The following is a 14,555-nucleotide window of genomic DNA, read 5'->3' on the forward strand; positions in this document are numbered from 1 at the left end:
GTATTTTGCTGAGGCAGAGATGATGGCCGATACAGAGACGTGCGAGGACAGCAGTGGAGGCATACATTCTGGCCCAACGCTCTCAATCAGAGGCAGCTGCTCATCGTTGTCTCTGATTGAGAACCATACTTAGGTATCCTTTTCCCACCTGTGTTTTGTGGGTAGTTGTTTTCTGTTTTGTGTCTGCACCAAGCAGAACTGTTTCGCTTTCGTTCTCTCTTTGTTGTTTTTGTTCGATTTGTGTTTTTTGAGCCGCCACCGCGGATAGATGCCCACCCAGACCTCCCGTTTAGGTTTTGCGGCCGGAGTCCGCACCTTTGGGGGGGTACTGTCACGCCCTGACCTTAGATCCTTTTATGTCTCTATTTTGGTTGGTCAGGTTGTGAGTTGGGGTGGGCATTCTATGTTTTTGTTCTATGTTTCTATTTCTATGTGTTTGGCCGGGTGTGGTTCTCAATCAGAGGCAGCTGTCTATTGTTGTCTCTGATTGAGACCATACTTAGGTAGCTTTTTCCCACCTGTGTTTTGTGGGTGTTGTTTTGTGTCTTTCTAAGGCTTGTTTAAAATAACAATATTTTTGGCGCTGATTTCGTTTTAAATAACCGAAAGTGAGCAGTTGTAATCTGAATAAAGGGAAAAAGGCCATTCTTGAACATGGGGTGAGACATTCTACTAATTTACTAGAGAACCATTTTGGATTTACAGGTAAGTATAACTTTTGTATGACTGATGCCTTTAGTGAGAGGTCTAATGCTTAATATTTAATCATTTCTGCCTCTGAATTCATATTCATTATATAATAGGCCCTTTTAATTTGTTCTGGCTTGCCATTCCAAATAAAATGGAAATTTTTGTTCATACAATTGAAAAACAGGTCACTAGGTGTAGGCAAAACCATAAGCAAATAGATAAACTGTGATATGACAAATGAGTTAATCAGGGTGATTTTTCCACAAATAGAAGGATTTTCCTTTCCATGGTAAGTTTCTATAAAAATATATTTGAGTAAGATCATTTCTTTCTTTTGGGATATGTATATCCACATACCCGTCAAACCATTTTATTGGTAAACTACACACTAATGTAAAGTAGATTTTTTTTTGTTAGCCAATGCGTAATATAGTACACTTATCATAATTTATATCAGTTTGGGGTAGAAGCTGTTCAGGTGCCTTTTGGTCCCAGACTTGGCGCTCCGGTATCGCTTGCCATGAGGTACCAGAGTGAACAGTCTATGGCTTGGGTGGCTGGGSTCTTTGACAATTTTTAGGGCCTTCCTCTGACACTGCCTGGRATAGAGGTCCTGGATGGCAGGGAGCTCGGCCCCAGTGATGTACTAGGCCATGCGCACTACCCTCTGTASCGCCTTGTGATCGAGGCGCGGTGCAATTGGCATACCAAGCGGTGATGCAGCCAGTCAAGATGCTCTCAATGGTGCAGCTGTAGAACTTTTTGAGGATGTGAGGGGCCATGCCAAATATTTTTTACCTCCTGAGTAGGAAGAGGCGTAGTCGTGTGTGTGTTTTGTGTGCAAGGTGTGTGCGCAGGTGTGTGTGCGTGCCTGTGAGCAMTGGTGTGTTCTTACGATGTGTTCACCATCCCTCCTCCTCATCCTATCAACTCCACCCCAGAGATCAAAGGTTCCCTAATCYCTGTGGTGATATGAAAGGATGGGCATCCATCTGGCACTCAGCCATATAAATGAGACGTTCCGCTTCATCATCATATTTAAGCCTTCTGTCGAGAACATACTTGGTTTGTACATTAGGGATGGTTTGGGTGGGTTGTATTTGTGTGTATGGATGAGGCATTAACTTGAACTCTATTTTACAGTTCCTCTAACATTGAAGACACCATGTTAACCTTGTTCATAAGGATTTACAAGTTATTAATCAGGGTGAGATAGATTCCAGGTGAGAGAGAAAGCAGACAACAGTTACTCCTTGGCAGGCAGCAATAAGAGGAAGACGGACAGTTTATTACCCGTTATACCCTCCTTTCAGAGGGACAGTTTAATCCCTGATACCCTCCTTTCAGAGGGACAGTTTAATACCTGTGATACCCTACTTTTATACACATCTAGATGTGTATAAGAGACAGGTTTTACCCTCCTTTCAGAGGGACAGTTTAATCCCTGATACCCTCCTTTCAGAGGGACAGTTTAATACCTGTGATACCCTACTTTAATTGCTTAACTCACTATCAGATAGCTGCAGTATTTATTTTATTTTATTTCACCTTTATTTAACCAGGTAGGCCAGTTGAGAACAAATTCTCATTTACAACTGCGACCTGGCCAAGATAAAGCAAAGCAGTACGACACAAACAACAACACAGAGTTACAGTAGGAGTTATTATTCATTAGTAACCGGGTAGTTTGGGTCCTGGATGCTTATTYGCTTAAAGCCTTGGTCTATCAGACTATATACCACAGGTATGATGCAAACTACAGTGGCTTGCYAAAGTATTCACCCCGTTGGCATTTTTCCTATTTTGTTGCCTTACAATCTGGAATTAAAATAGTTTTTTTTGTGGATTCATATCATTTGATTTACAAACATGTCTACCACTTTGAAGATGCAAAATATTTTTTATTGTGAAACAAACAAGAAATTAGACWAAAAAACTGAAAACTTGAGCGTGCATAACTATTCACCCCTCCAAAGTCAATACTTTSTAGAMKCACCTTTTGCAGCAAGTACAGCTAAAAGTCTCTTGTGGTATGTCTCRATAAGCTTGGCACATCTAGCCACTYGGATTTTTGCCCATTCTTCAAGGCAAAACTGCTCCAGCTCCTTCAAGTTGGATAGGTTCCGCAATGTACAGCAATCTTTAAGTTATACCACAGATTCTCAWTTMGATTGAGGTCTGGGCTTTGACTAGGCCATTCCAAGACATTTAAATGTTTCCCCTTAAACCACTTGAGTGTTGCTTTAGCAGTATGCTTKGGGTCCTGCTGGAAGGTGAACCTCTGTCCTAGTCTCAAATCTCTGGAAGACTGAAACAGGTTTCCCTCAAGGATTTCCCTGTATWTAGCGCCATCCATAATTTCTTCAATTCTGACCAGATTCCCAGTCKCTGCCGATGGAAAACATCCCCACAGCATGATGCTGCCACCACCATGCTTCTCTGTGGGGATGGTGYTCTTGGGGTGATGWGAGGTGTTGGGTTTGAACCAGACAAAACATTTTTCTTGATGGCCAAAAAACTAAATTTTAGTCTCATCTGACCAGAGTACCTTCTTCCATATGTTTGGGGAGTCTCCCACATGCCTTTTGGCGAACACCAAATGTGTTTGCTTATTTTTTTCTTTAAGCAATGGCTTTTTATAGGCCACTCTTCCGTAAAGCCCAGYTCTGTAGAGTGTACGCCTTAAAGTGGTCATATGGACAGATACTTCAATCTCTGCTGTGGAGCTTTTGCAGCTCCTTCAGGGTTATGTTTGGTCTCTTTGTTGCCTCTCTGATTAATGCTCTCCTTGCCTGGTCCGTGAGTTTTGGTGAGCGGCCCTCTCTTGGTAGGTTTCTTGTGGTGCCATATTCTTWAAAAAAATGTATAATGGATTTAATGGTGCTCCGAGGGATGTTCAAAGTTTCTGATCTTTTTTTATAACCCAACCCTGATATGTACTTCCCCACAACAATGTCCCTGACCTGTTTGGAGAGCTCTTTGTTCTCCTTGGTGCCACTTGCTTGGTGGTGCCCCTTGCTTAGTGGTGTTGCAGACTRTGGGGCCTTTCAGAACCGGTGTATYCATACTGAGATCATGTGACACTTAGATTGCACACAGGTGGACTTTYTTTAACTAATTATGTGACTTCTGCAGGTAATTGGTTGCACCAGATCTTATTTAGGGGCTTCATAGCAAAGGGGTGAATACATTTGRATGCACCACTTTTCAGTTTTTTATCTTTTAGAATGTTTTGAAACAAGTTCTTTTTTTAATTTCACTTCACCAATTTGGACTATTTTGTGTATTTCCAATACATGAAATCCAAATAAAAATCCATTTAAATTACAGGTTGAATGCAACAAATTTGGAAAAACGCCAAGGGGGATAAATACTTTTGCAAGGCACTGTACTTGTTTACTGTTCCAATTATGTTGTTATTTGTATTTGTATTTATTGCCAAGGCAACAGCTACTCTTCCTTTGGTCCAGCAACATTAAGGCAGTTACAGTTGAAATCGGAAGTTTACATACATACACCTTAGCCAAAAACATTTAAACTCAGTTTTTCACAATTCCTGACATTTAATTTTAGTAAAAATTCCCTGTCTTAGGTCAGTTAGGATCAACACTTTATTTTAAGAATGTGAAATGKCAGAATAGTAGAGAGAATGATTTATTTCAGCTTTTATTTATGTCATCACATTCACAGTGCGTCAGAAGTTTACATACACTCAATTCATATTTGGTAGCGTTGCCATTAAATTGTTTATCTTGGGTCAAACGTTTCAGGTAGCCTTCCACAAGCTTCCCACAATAAGTTCGGTGAATTCTGTTTCCATGTTTCTCATGGACTGAGAGTCCTTTAGGAGCCTTTTGGCAAACTCCAAGCAGGCTGTCATGTGCCTTTTACTGAGGATTGGCTTCCGTCTGGCCACCCTACCATAAAAGCCTGATTGGTGGAGTGCTGGAAAGTTCTCCCATCTCCACTAGAACTCTATCAGAGAGACCATCAGCCTCTTGGTCACCTCCCTGYTCAAGACCCTCTCCCCGATTGCTCCGTTTGGCCGGGTGGCCAGCTCTAGGAAGAGTCTTGCTGGTTTCAAACTTCCATTTAAAAATGATGMAGTAAATGTGTAAATGTGATATTTCAGTATTTTATTTTTAATAAATMTGTCCCCCCCCACACACATTTCTAAAAAACTGTTTTTGCTTTGTCATTATGGGGTATTGTGTGTAGATTGTTGAGGAGGGGGGGGGGAAATGTTTTAATCAATTMTAGAATAAGTCTGTAACGTAACAAATTGTGGAAAAAGTGAAGGGGTCTGAATACTTTCCGAATTCCCTGTAAATGCACATCCATACACACATACAACCACTGGATTTAAACAGGAGTTCCTGATGGAGTTCCTCTGGATTTGTTTCAAAAAAGTTTTAATTCCACAGTTAAAAAGGACAACTCTTCTATCCCCAACTCAGTGCCCCTCTCAGTGTAGCATAACCCTCCCCTCAGAGGAACAGGGTCACCTCCAGGCTCCAAGCCAGGCTGCCTGAATCACACACAGATGTGGCTATGAAGTCACAGATCATACCACGCACACTTCTCCACACTACACCACCCCCTAACACATGTTAAACCAGCCCTCTTGTCAACCAGCGTCACTAGCTGTTTTTGAAAGTGTGTAAAAATTATTGCCTTTCTCTATGACTATAACTAGTTGTTTCTGAAAATGAGTGTCACCTTTGGATGGTTCCTGTGAATGAGTGCCACCTTTGACTGGTTCCTGTGAATGATTGCCACATTTGACTGGTTCCTGTGGATGAGTGGCACCTTTGATTGGTTCCTGTGAATGAGTGCAACCTTTGATTGGTTCCTGTGAATTAGTGTCATTTTGTATTGTTTTTTGTGAATGAGATTCACCTTTAATTGGTTCTTGTGAATGGTTGCCACCTTTGATTGGTTCTTGTGAATGAGTGCCACCTTTAATTTGTTCTTGTGAATGGTTTCCACCTTTAGTTGGTTCTTGTGAATGAGTGTCACTAGTTGTTCCTGTGAATTAGTATCACCTTTGATTGGTTCTTGTGAATGAGTGAAACCTTTGATTGGTTCCTGTGAATGAGTGTCACCTTCGATTGGTTCCTGTGAAACATCAGTACTGTCATTTTTAGTATTTTGGTTAGTTTTCAATAAAACAATTCTCAGAGCAGACTGAAGTGCCATAAATGGTCTTCTGTATGTGGACTAGTGTATGTGGACTAGTGTATGTAGACTACTGTATGTGAACTACTGGATGTAGACTACTGTAAGTGGACAACTGTATGTAGACTGCTCTATCTGGACTACTCTATGTAGACTACTGTATATGGACTACTGGTGTAGACCTTACCATGAAATGCTTACTTATACAGCAATTCAGTTTTCAGAAAATAAGAGTTAACAAAAGATTTACTAAATAAACTAGCATTATTGCTAATGAATCCAGGTAACATCTCCAGCCCTCTCCAATAGGGCATTATTTAAGCAAGAAGGCCAATGGGGTGTGGTAGCTGACCAATATACCACGGCTAAGGGCTGCTCTTAGGCACAACGTGAAATGGAGTGTTATGTTATACAGCGCCTTCGGAGAGTATTCGAACCCCTTTACTTATTCCTTTTTACCTTACAGCCTTATTCTAAAATGGATTACATAAATATGAATACTCAGCAATCTACACACAATACCCCATAATGACAAAGKAAAAACAGGTTTTTAGAAATGTTTGCAAATMTATTACAAATTAAAAACAGAAATACCTTATTTACATGAGTATTCAGACCCTTTGCTATGAGACTCGAAATTGAGCTCAGGTGCATSCTGTTTCCATTGAACATCCTTGAGATGTTTCTACAACTTGATTGGAGTTCACCGGTGGTAAATTCAATTGATTGGATATGACTTGGAAAGGCACACACCTGTCTATATAAGGTCCTACAGTTGATAGTGCATGTCAGAGCAAAAACCAAGCCATGAGGTCGAAGGAATTGTCCGTAGAGCGTCGAGAGAGGATTGTGTCAAGGCACAGATCTGGGGAAGGGATGAAGGTCCCCAAGAACACAGTGGATTCCATCATTCTTAAATGGAAGAAGTTTGGAACCACCAAGGCTCTTCCTAGAGCTGGCCACCCGGCCAAACAGAGCAATCGGGGGAGAAGGGCCTTAGACAGGGAGGTGATCAAGAACCCGATTGTCACTCTGACAGAGTTCTAGAGTTCCTCTGTGTAGATGGGAGAACCTTCCAGAAGGACAAACATCTCTGCAGCACTCCACCAATCAGGCCTTTATGGTAGAGTGGCCAGATGGATGCCAGTCCTTAGTAAAAGGCACATGACAGCCTGCTTGGAGTTCGCCAAAAGGCACCTAAAGACTCTCAGACCATGAGAAACAAGATTCTCTGGTCTGATGAAACCAAGATTGAACTCTTTGGCCTGAATGCCAAGCGTCACATCTGGAGGAAACCTGGCACCATCCTTACGGTGAAGCATGGTGGTGACAGAATCATGCTATGGGAATGTTTTTCAGGGGCAGGGACTGGGAGACTAGTCAGGATCGAGGCAGAGATGAACAGAGCAAAGTACAGAGAGATCCTTGATGAAAACCTGCTCCAGAGCTCTCAGGACCTCAGACTGGAGCGAAGGTTCACCTTCCAACACGACAACAACCCTAAGCACACAGCCAAGACAACGCATGAGTGGCTTCGGTACAAGTCTCTGAATGTCCTTGTGTGGCCCAGCCAGAACCCGATCAAACATCTCTGGAGAGACAGCAACTCTCCCCATCCAACCTGACAGAGCTTGAGAGAATCTGCAGAGAAGAATGGGAGAAACCCCCCAAATATAGGTGTGCCAAGCTTGATGCATCATACCCGACAAGACTCAAGGCTGTAATCGCTGCCAAAGGTGCTTCAACAAAGTACTGATTGAAGGGTCTCAATACCTATGCAAATGTTGTATTTAAGTTTTTTATTATTTAGCAAAATGTCACATTTCTCATTTTGCTTTGTCATTATGGGATATTGTGTGTAGATTGATGAATTGGAAAAAACTATTTAATCAATTTTAGAATAAGGCTGTAACCTAACAAAATGTAGAAAAAGTCAAGGGGTCTGAATTATTTCAGAAGGCACTGTATGTTAGTAACAGTCTTATGACTTTTGTTTTGTGCCTTAGCCTGCTGATAGTGTGGGTTTAATGTTACTGAAGTAACTAAGGGAATCCAGGGGTGGTTATGGGCTGTGGCCCCAGCTAATTCTCAGCTGGATGGATCTGTTTRTGGTGTTTGAAAAATGCTATATTCTCCATCCCCCTCCATCATCACGTGCTTTGTGCCCCTTCCTACAGGACTGGGTGCATGACACCCCTGTGTGTGTGTGCGTGCAGTCGTCTACTCTGCTGTTTAACACCAACATTAAATCCATCTCGCCTGCTGCTRTCCTTCTGTCATCACTTCACTCTCCCTTTCCCGGTTCCTCCTCCCTCTCTCCTGGTCCTCCATTTAGGCCTTTCACTAAACACTGCAAATCTCTGGACCTAAGACTGTAACTCATGCCTGTACATGCCTGGTCCATTTGATGTCTGCCCTCTCACTCTCTGAACCACCTGAAAATCAGATCTGGATGCACTGAAAGCCTTTAATTAGGCCAAACCAGAGCCATATATTTGGAGAGTTAAGACTACTGTGAGAATTTGAAAATTGTTCTAATTCTAGAAATTCTGTTACATAGCATTGTTTAAATATTCCCAATGTAATGTTAATGGGGAGCTAACATGGCTGCCATAGAACATTGTACTGTCATGTAAATGCATCATAATGCAGAAACTGCATTGGCCCAACTCTCTAAATACATGGCTTTTGGCCAAACTATAAGTGGGAGGGGGTTAGGAAGCTACCTCCAAGACAAGGGCATTGGCCACTTCCAAACCAGTAAGGGTCATAGATGAAAGTTGTGCAGGTTGACATTTATTGTCATGAATCTTCCCTGAAGGCAGCTCCGCAGAATAGTCACTAGCTGGCACTGCCACACAGTCATTCAATCTGATTTGAAACCTACTCCTAACCTTAAAAAACTAGCAAGGCATTTTGGTAAAAAGTTGAGGGATAGGGCTGAAGAAATGTAACACTCAAATTCATAGACAGAGCTATAGATACATTAGGTGGTGTTTCGAGGCTTTACAGTCTTTGCTTACATTGACATTGTTTGCGAACATTGCAGTAAAACAAGCTTATATTTGGGGTTTTGATAGGGTATGACAGTTGAACTGAGCTCATGAAGAATTTATACTCTTCTTCAAGAATCAATGATTCCAGCCATGACTGTACTATACATGCTGTAAACCACAAAGGGAGAAGCCAAATTGTGAACCACACCCTTCTCAAGAACGTACTCTGATGTTCTTTACTTTTCATGGTCTTATTCCCACACAAATACACAATATACATACATATTACCAATGTTATCAGTAATTATTAGCAATTGATTTATCATAAGCAGTTGATATGCTATGACAATAAGTCAAAAAGGTATGTACTAATTCATTTTGTATTCCCTGTTCTGTCTCACTGGTTTCTTTGTGGCAGGTGAAGTCTCAATAAGTTACTAAATACACTGAGTGGACAAAACATTAGGAACACCAGCTCTTTCCATGACATAGACTGACCAGGTGACTCCAAGTGAAAGCTATGATCCCTTATTGATGTCACCTGTAAATCCATTTCAATCGGTTTAGATGAAGGGGAGGAGACAGTTTAAAGAAGGATTTTCAAGCCTTGAGACATGGATTATGAGTGTGCCATTTCAGAGGGTGATGGGCAAGACAAAAGATTTAAATGCATTTGAACAGGGAATGGTAGTAGGTGCAAGCGCACCGGTTGTGTCAAGAATTGTAATACTGCTGGCTTTTTCACGCTCAACATTTCCTGTGTGTATCAAGAATGGTTACACGTCGTCTGCCACTGCGAGGACGATCAGCTGTCCGTCACTGCGAGGACGATACTGTCCGTCCTGTCTCCCTGTAGCGCTGTCTTAGGCGTCTCACAGTACGGACATTGCAATTTATTGCCCTGACCACATCTGCAGTCCTCATGCCTCCTTGCAGCATGCCTAAGGACATTCACGCAGATAGACAGGGACCCTGGGCATCTTTCTTTTGGTGTTTTTCAGAGTCAGTAGAAAGGCCTCTTAGTGTCCTAAGTTTTCATAACTGTACCTTAATTGCCGACCGTCTGTAAGCTGTTAGTGTCTTAACGACCATTCCACAGGTGCATGTTCATTATTATTGTTATGGTTCATTGAACAAGCATGGGAAACAGTGGTTTAAACCCTTTACAATGAAGATCTGTGAAGTTATTTGGATTTTTACGCATTATCTTTGAAAGACAGGGTCTGAAAAGGGACGTTTCTTTTTATGCTGAGTTTACAACCCAAGTCCTAGTACCCCTTGTTGGAACATTGCAATAGCCTGTCTTACAGGGGTGTTTCTGCCTGGATGAGCAAACTTAAATATTACTGTTGACACACAGAGCCTGTCAGTAACTGGTGAGAGATTGATCAGGATTGTAACATAGAATAGCTCATGTCAGTCAGGCCGAGGAAGAAATGGATTCTGGCCTTTATCCACAGGAAACAGACTAAGGGAAGGTGTGCCCCTGTCAGACTGGTGCATTGGCACACTTTAACTCGCCATTGCAGGTGAATGGTTAGAAAGCCTAATGGGTAAAGTGTTGGTTTTGCCCTTCAAAATAATATTTGAGACAACGTATGCTGGAATATACAAGCATCCTATCTAACTATTGTAATGGCTGTCACAAATACCCCCATAATGTCAAGACTAGGGCGTCATTAGCAACATTCCTGTAAACAAAATTCGTTGTGGAAAAATGACTTGTATCATGCACAGAGGTAGAATTGTCATAAGCACGAAATCGCAGCATAACTACCATGCTTTCCTAGCATGATCATCATCCAATTTACCAATTGGGACAAAATATTCGCTAAACTACATAGATTCAAACAGGCTATACTACAGCGAATTTCGTTGCGAGTCAAGTGTAAAAGTAGAAGACTCAAAACTGAAACATCGACATACATATGATGGTAAATTTTTTTCGATGCTTGCCGAACTAAGGTGTATGGTAAGGCTTACTTCTTTGACATTATCACTGATGTTTACCGGTAAAGCCTATTTATAGCCACATATATGCGCCGATACCAAATATATATTGAGACTAAGACGCAACGTCATAGACTTCACAGCTGTCATTACTAAATGGGTAATCACAAATATCGAGCCATGTCAAGTGGGCAGAACACAGCAAGTGAGTAGTTTGGGCAGCAAGACGAGAAGATCTAAAGCAGATGCGATCCGTGGTATTGGGACGTTACTATAGCTTCGTTTAAGCTATACTATCCCGTAGTATCGTCTCATCTGCAGAGTCCGTCCAGGCCACGAATCCACCATACTTCATTCTACTCGCTTTACATTCTCAGCATCCTTGAGTACTGGTCTTCTTGCTTCGTCTCGGATCATTTGTATGACACTGCTCTCTCATTTAAGTCCTCTTTCCATAGTGGCAAATTATGTCTGGGCAGGACACTACTGCCTCTGTAGACCAAGTATGCGCGCCCAAGACTTGTAGAGTCTCCATCAAGTTCAAATATTCATAGTACTTTGCATAAAGGTTCTCTGAAAACTAGCACCCTCGCTTTGCTCATCGAGTGGCATTATTTGATATACTTCAGAATGTTATGATATGAGTGCATCAGCATCGATATTAGCGACAATGTCCTCTTTGCCATGCAAATGCAACTTGAATCCCCCAAAGAACAGTTTATCACACGCATTCTCAGGCCCTGCCACATAAACAGACACTAAAAGACATCATGAGCCCATAGACAGCAATGCATCTCCACGATCATAAGGAAATTAAATTAACTGTTCTCATATTACAAATACTTTGTCCACGGTTGATACGCATAATTCACACAGAGACATCCCAAAACTATATTCCGACGGGAAAGATACACTATCAATCGACAATAGTATGACTAAATTGATGGCCGTACATGGAAAGATTATGACACAACACAGAGTTAAGGGAAAATCTATTATTAAGCGACTAGTGAAAGCATTAGCTACATCTGGAACCTTGGTATTACTGAGATATTTGGTTGATATTCAGGCACGCTATCTATCGTCCTCTCTTATTTAATTGCGGTAGTCTGCGTCCAAATCGCACCTTATTCCCTATATGAAGTGCATTACTTTTTGCAAGCCAGAAGCCCCTACGGACGCAGCGCCACTTCTGCCCATCAACAATGAACAGGCATCCTGCCAGAAACATCAATTACACCCGGCGGCGTCATCACGGTATCTAATTGTGTTTTTCGCTAACTCTCTCAGCTGCCATTCTCATATTTCTCGGACTTATTGCCTGATTCACATACGTCCGCAGAGCTTGCCAATCGACAGTTGATACGATCAGGAATATTGACACCTCGAAAACTGGAACCCCTGACTCTGCTCTAGAAGAGAAAAACAAATAAAAAGCATGTGATCAGTAAATGCATGGGAACATGTGACACTTCAGTGACTATAAAAGACTAGCAGGTTACCTAGACTGACTGTACCAGGCTGTACAAATCTAAAAGCCGAAAAGCACTACGCATCGACAGTGACATGCCCAGACTCGACGCAGCTCGATCCGCCAAATGCCCGCCTCAGAAATACATGCAGACTGCCGAAGTACGACTACAGCGCTGTGAATCAGCCTGTGCCACAACTGGTTACGATCACAACCTTTCTTTAACTATCGTAATAGGACACACACAAGTAGATACTGACACCACCGCAAGCTTAGCGACAAGACACCTAACTGCCACATATTTGATAAGTATTGCTCCATTGGAGCATGCTGGACACAAGGTCACTGCATTCCTTGTTGAAATCTTTGAGTTTGATGGCTTATTCTGTGATCATAACAAACAGTTTTAGATTTCTACAGCCGCAGAATAAGGACTTGCATGTGGTGCGGTGCTTCGCGGGGGTGAGGGGAACCCCAAAGAAAAAACACAATAGCGGACTCCTCTGACTGTGTGTGTACAGACGTGGTCATGTGGCAGAGAGACGGACAACAGGGAACAAAGCGGAGAGAGGAGACGGTTGAGATAGATGTAAACTATGTGAAGACAGAACAAGTAGGCAGCCATCTCAGAGGAGAGTATTTATAATATGAGGCGAAGGGCGATATCATCCTCTCTGACTCCTCTGACGTACTCACGCGCATCTCTCTCTCTCTCTGCTCCTCTCCTCGTCTTGAAGACGTCTCTCTCTCCTCCAACTGACTCTGCTCTCCACGTATACCCTGCCCATCCCCCCATGCCGAGCTCTCTCGCCGAGACCTTCCGAGAGAGATGACGTACTGCACTGAGAGCGAGATCGAGAGAGAGAGAGAGAGTGAGTAGAGAAGACCGAGACTCGTTCAGGATCTCTATGTCACGTCTCCGTCCGGCCGAGATCCCATCCCTCTGGAGGAGCCGAGCTGCTTCTGAAACCGATTCTTTCAGATCCCTGCCTCTTCTCCCGACCGTGGACTGGAATTAATGTTTTTTTAGAATTTTTACAAATTTTTAATACGGAGAATTAAAAGCTGAAGTTGTCTTGAGTCAGTTGTATTTATTATGGAGGGTCCCCATTTCGTTTCTGCCAGGCAGCAGAGCTACTCTTCCTGGGGTTTATTATGGATCGCCATTAGTTTCGCTGCACAAAGGCAGCAGCTACTCTTCCTGGGTTTATTATGGATCCCCTTAGTTCCCTGCCAAGGCAGGCAGCTACTCTTCCTGGGTTATTATTGGATCCCCGATGTAGTTCCCCTCTTGCCAAGGCAGCGACTACTTTCCTGCGGAGGATTTATTATGGATCCCCATTAGTTCCTGCCAAGGCAGCAGCTACTCTTCTGGGGTTTTATTATGGAACCCCATTAGTTCTGCCAAGGCAGCAGCTACTCTTCTGGCGGTATTATTATGGAACCCCATTTGTCCTCCTGCCAAGGCAGCAGCTAACTCTTCCTGGGGCCCTTTATTATGGAACCCCCATTAGTTCCTGCCAAGGCAGCAGCTACTCTTCCTGGGGTTTATTATGGAACCCCATTAGTTCCTGCCAAGGCAGCAGCTACTCTTCCTGGGGTCCAAACACGTTAAGACACTTACATTACACATAAAACAAGAGATAAAACATTACATAAAATAACACTGTCACACCACAACACAAAATATATACCACCATACAACAATATTACAATGCACGTGTGTGTAGATTGCGTGTGCTAGCACTGGTGTGCGTATGCGTGTGTCTACCTGTGTGTGTGTCTCTTCACAGTCCCCGCTGTTCCATAAGGTGTATTTTAATCTGTTATCTGATTCTACAGCTTGCATCAGTTATCTGAGGTGGAATAGAGCTKCATGTAGTCATGGCTCTATGTAGTATTGTGCACCTCCCGTAGTCTGTTCTGGAATTGGGGATTGTGAAGACCTCTGGTGGCATGTCTTGTGGGGTATCAATGGGTGTCCGAGTAGTTTAAACAGACAGCTCGGTGCATTCACCACTTACAAAGACAAGCAGTGACGAAGTCAATCTCTCCTCCACTTTGAGTCCTGATAGACTGACATGTCTATTATTAATGTTGGCTCTCCGTGTACATTTAAGGGCCAGCCGTGCTGGATCAACAACATTGTAGTTACTCCACAATACTAACCTAATTGCCCTGTAGGTTTTTGCTCCAACCCTAATCTAGCACACCCGATTCTAATAATCAGCTAGTTGAAAGTAAATCTCCAGGAAGGTAAATCTCAGGGT

The 14,555-nt window shown here is 42.6% G+C and overlaps 1 pseudogene; it reads right to left on the reverse strand.

The window, feature by feature from the left end:
• Positions 1-1,472, reverse strand: part of LOC111967114 (glutamine--fructose-6-phosphate aminotransferase [isomerizing] 2-like) — a 62,588-nt pseudogene extending 61,116 nt beyond the window's left edge.
• Between the last annotated feature and the right edge of the window lie 13,083 nt (positions 1,473-14,555).

The sequence above is a fragment of the Salvelinus sp. IW2-2015 genome, linkage group LG8 (assembly GCF_002910315.2).
Source record: "Salvelinus sp. IW2-2015 linkage group LG8, ASM291031v2, whole genome shotgun sequence".
NCBI classification, from domain to species: Eukaryota; Metazoa; Chordata; class Actinopteri; order Salmoniformes; family Salmonidae; genus Salvelinus; species Salvelinus sp. IW2-2015.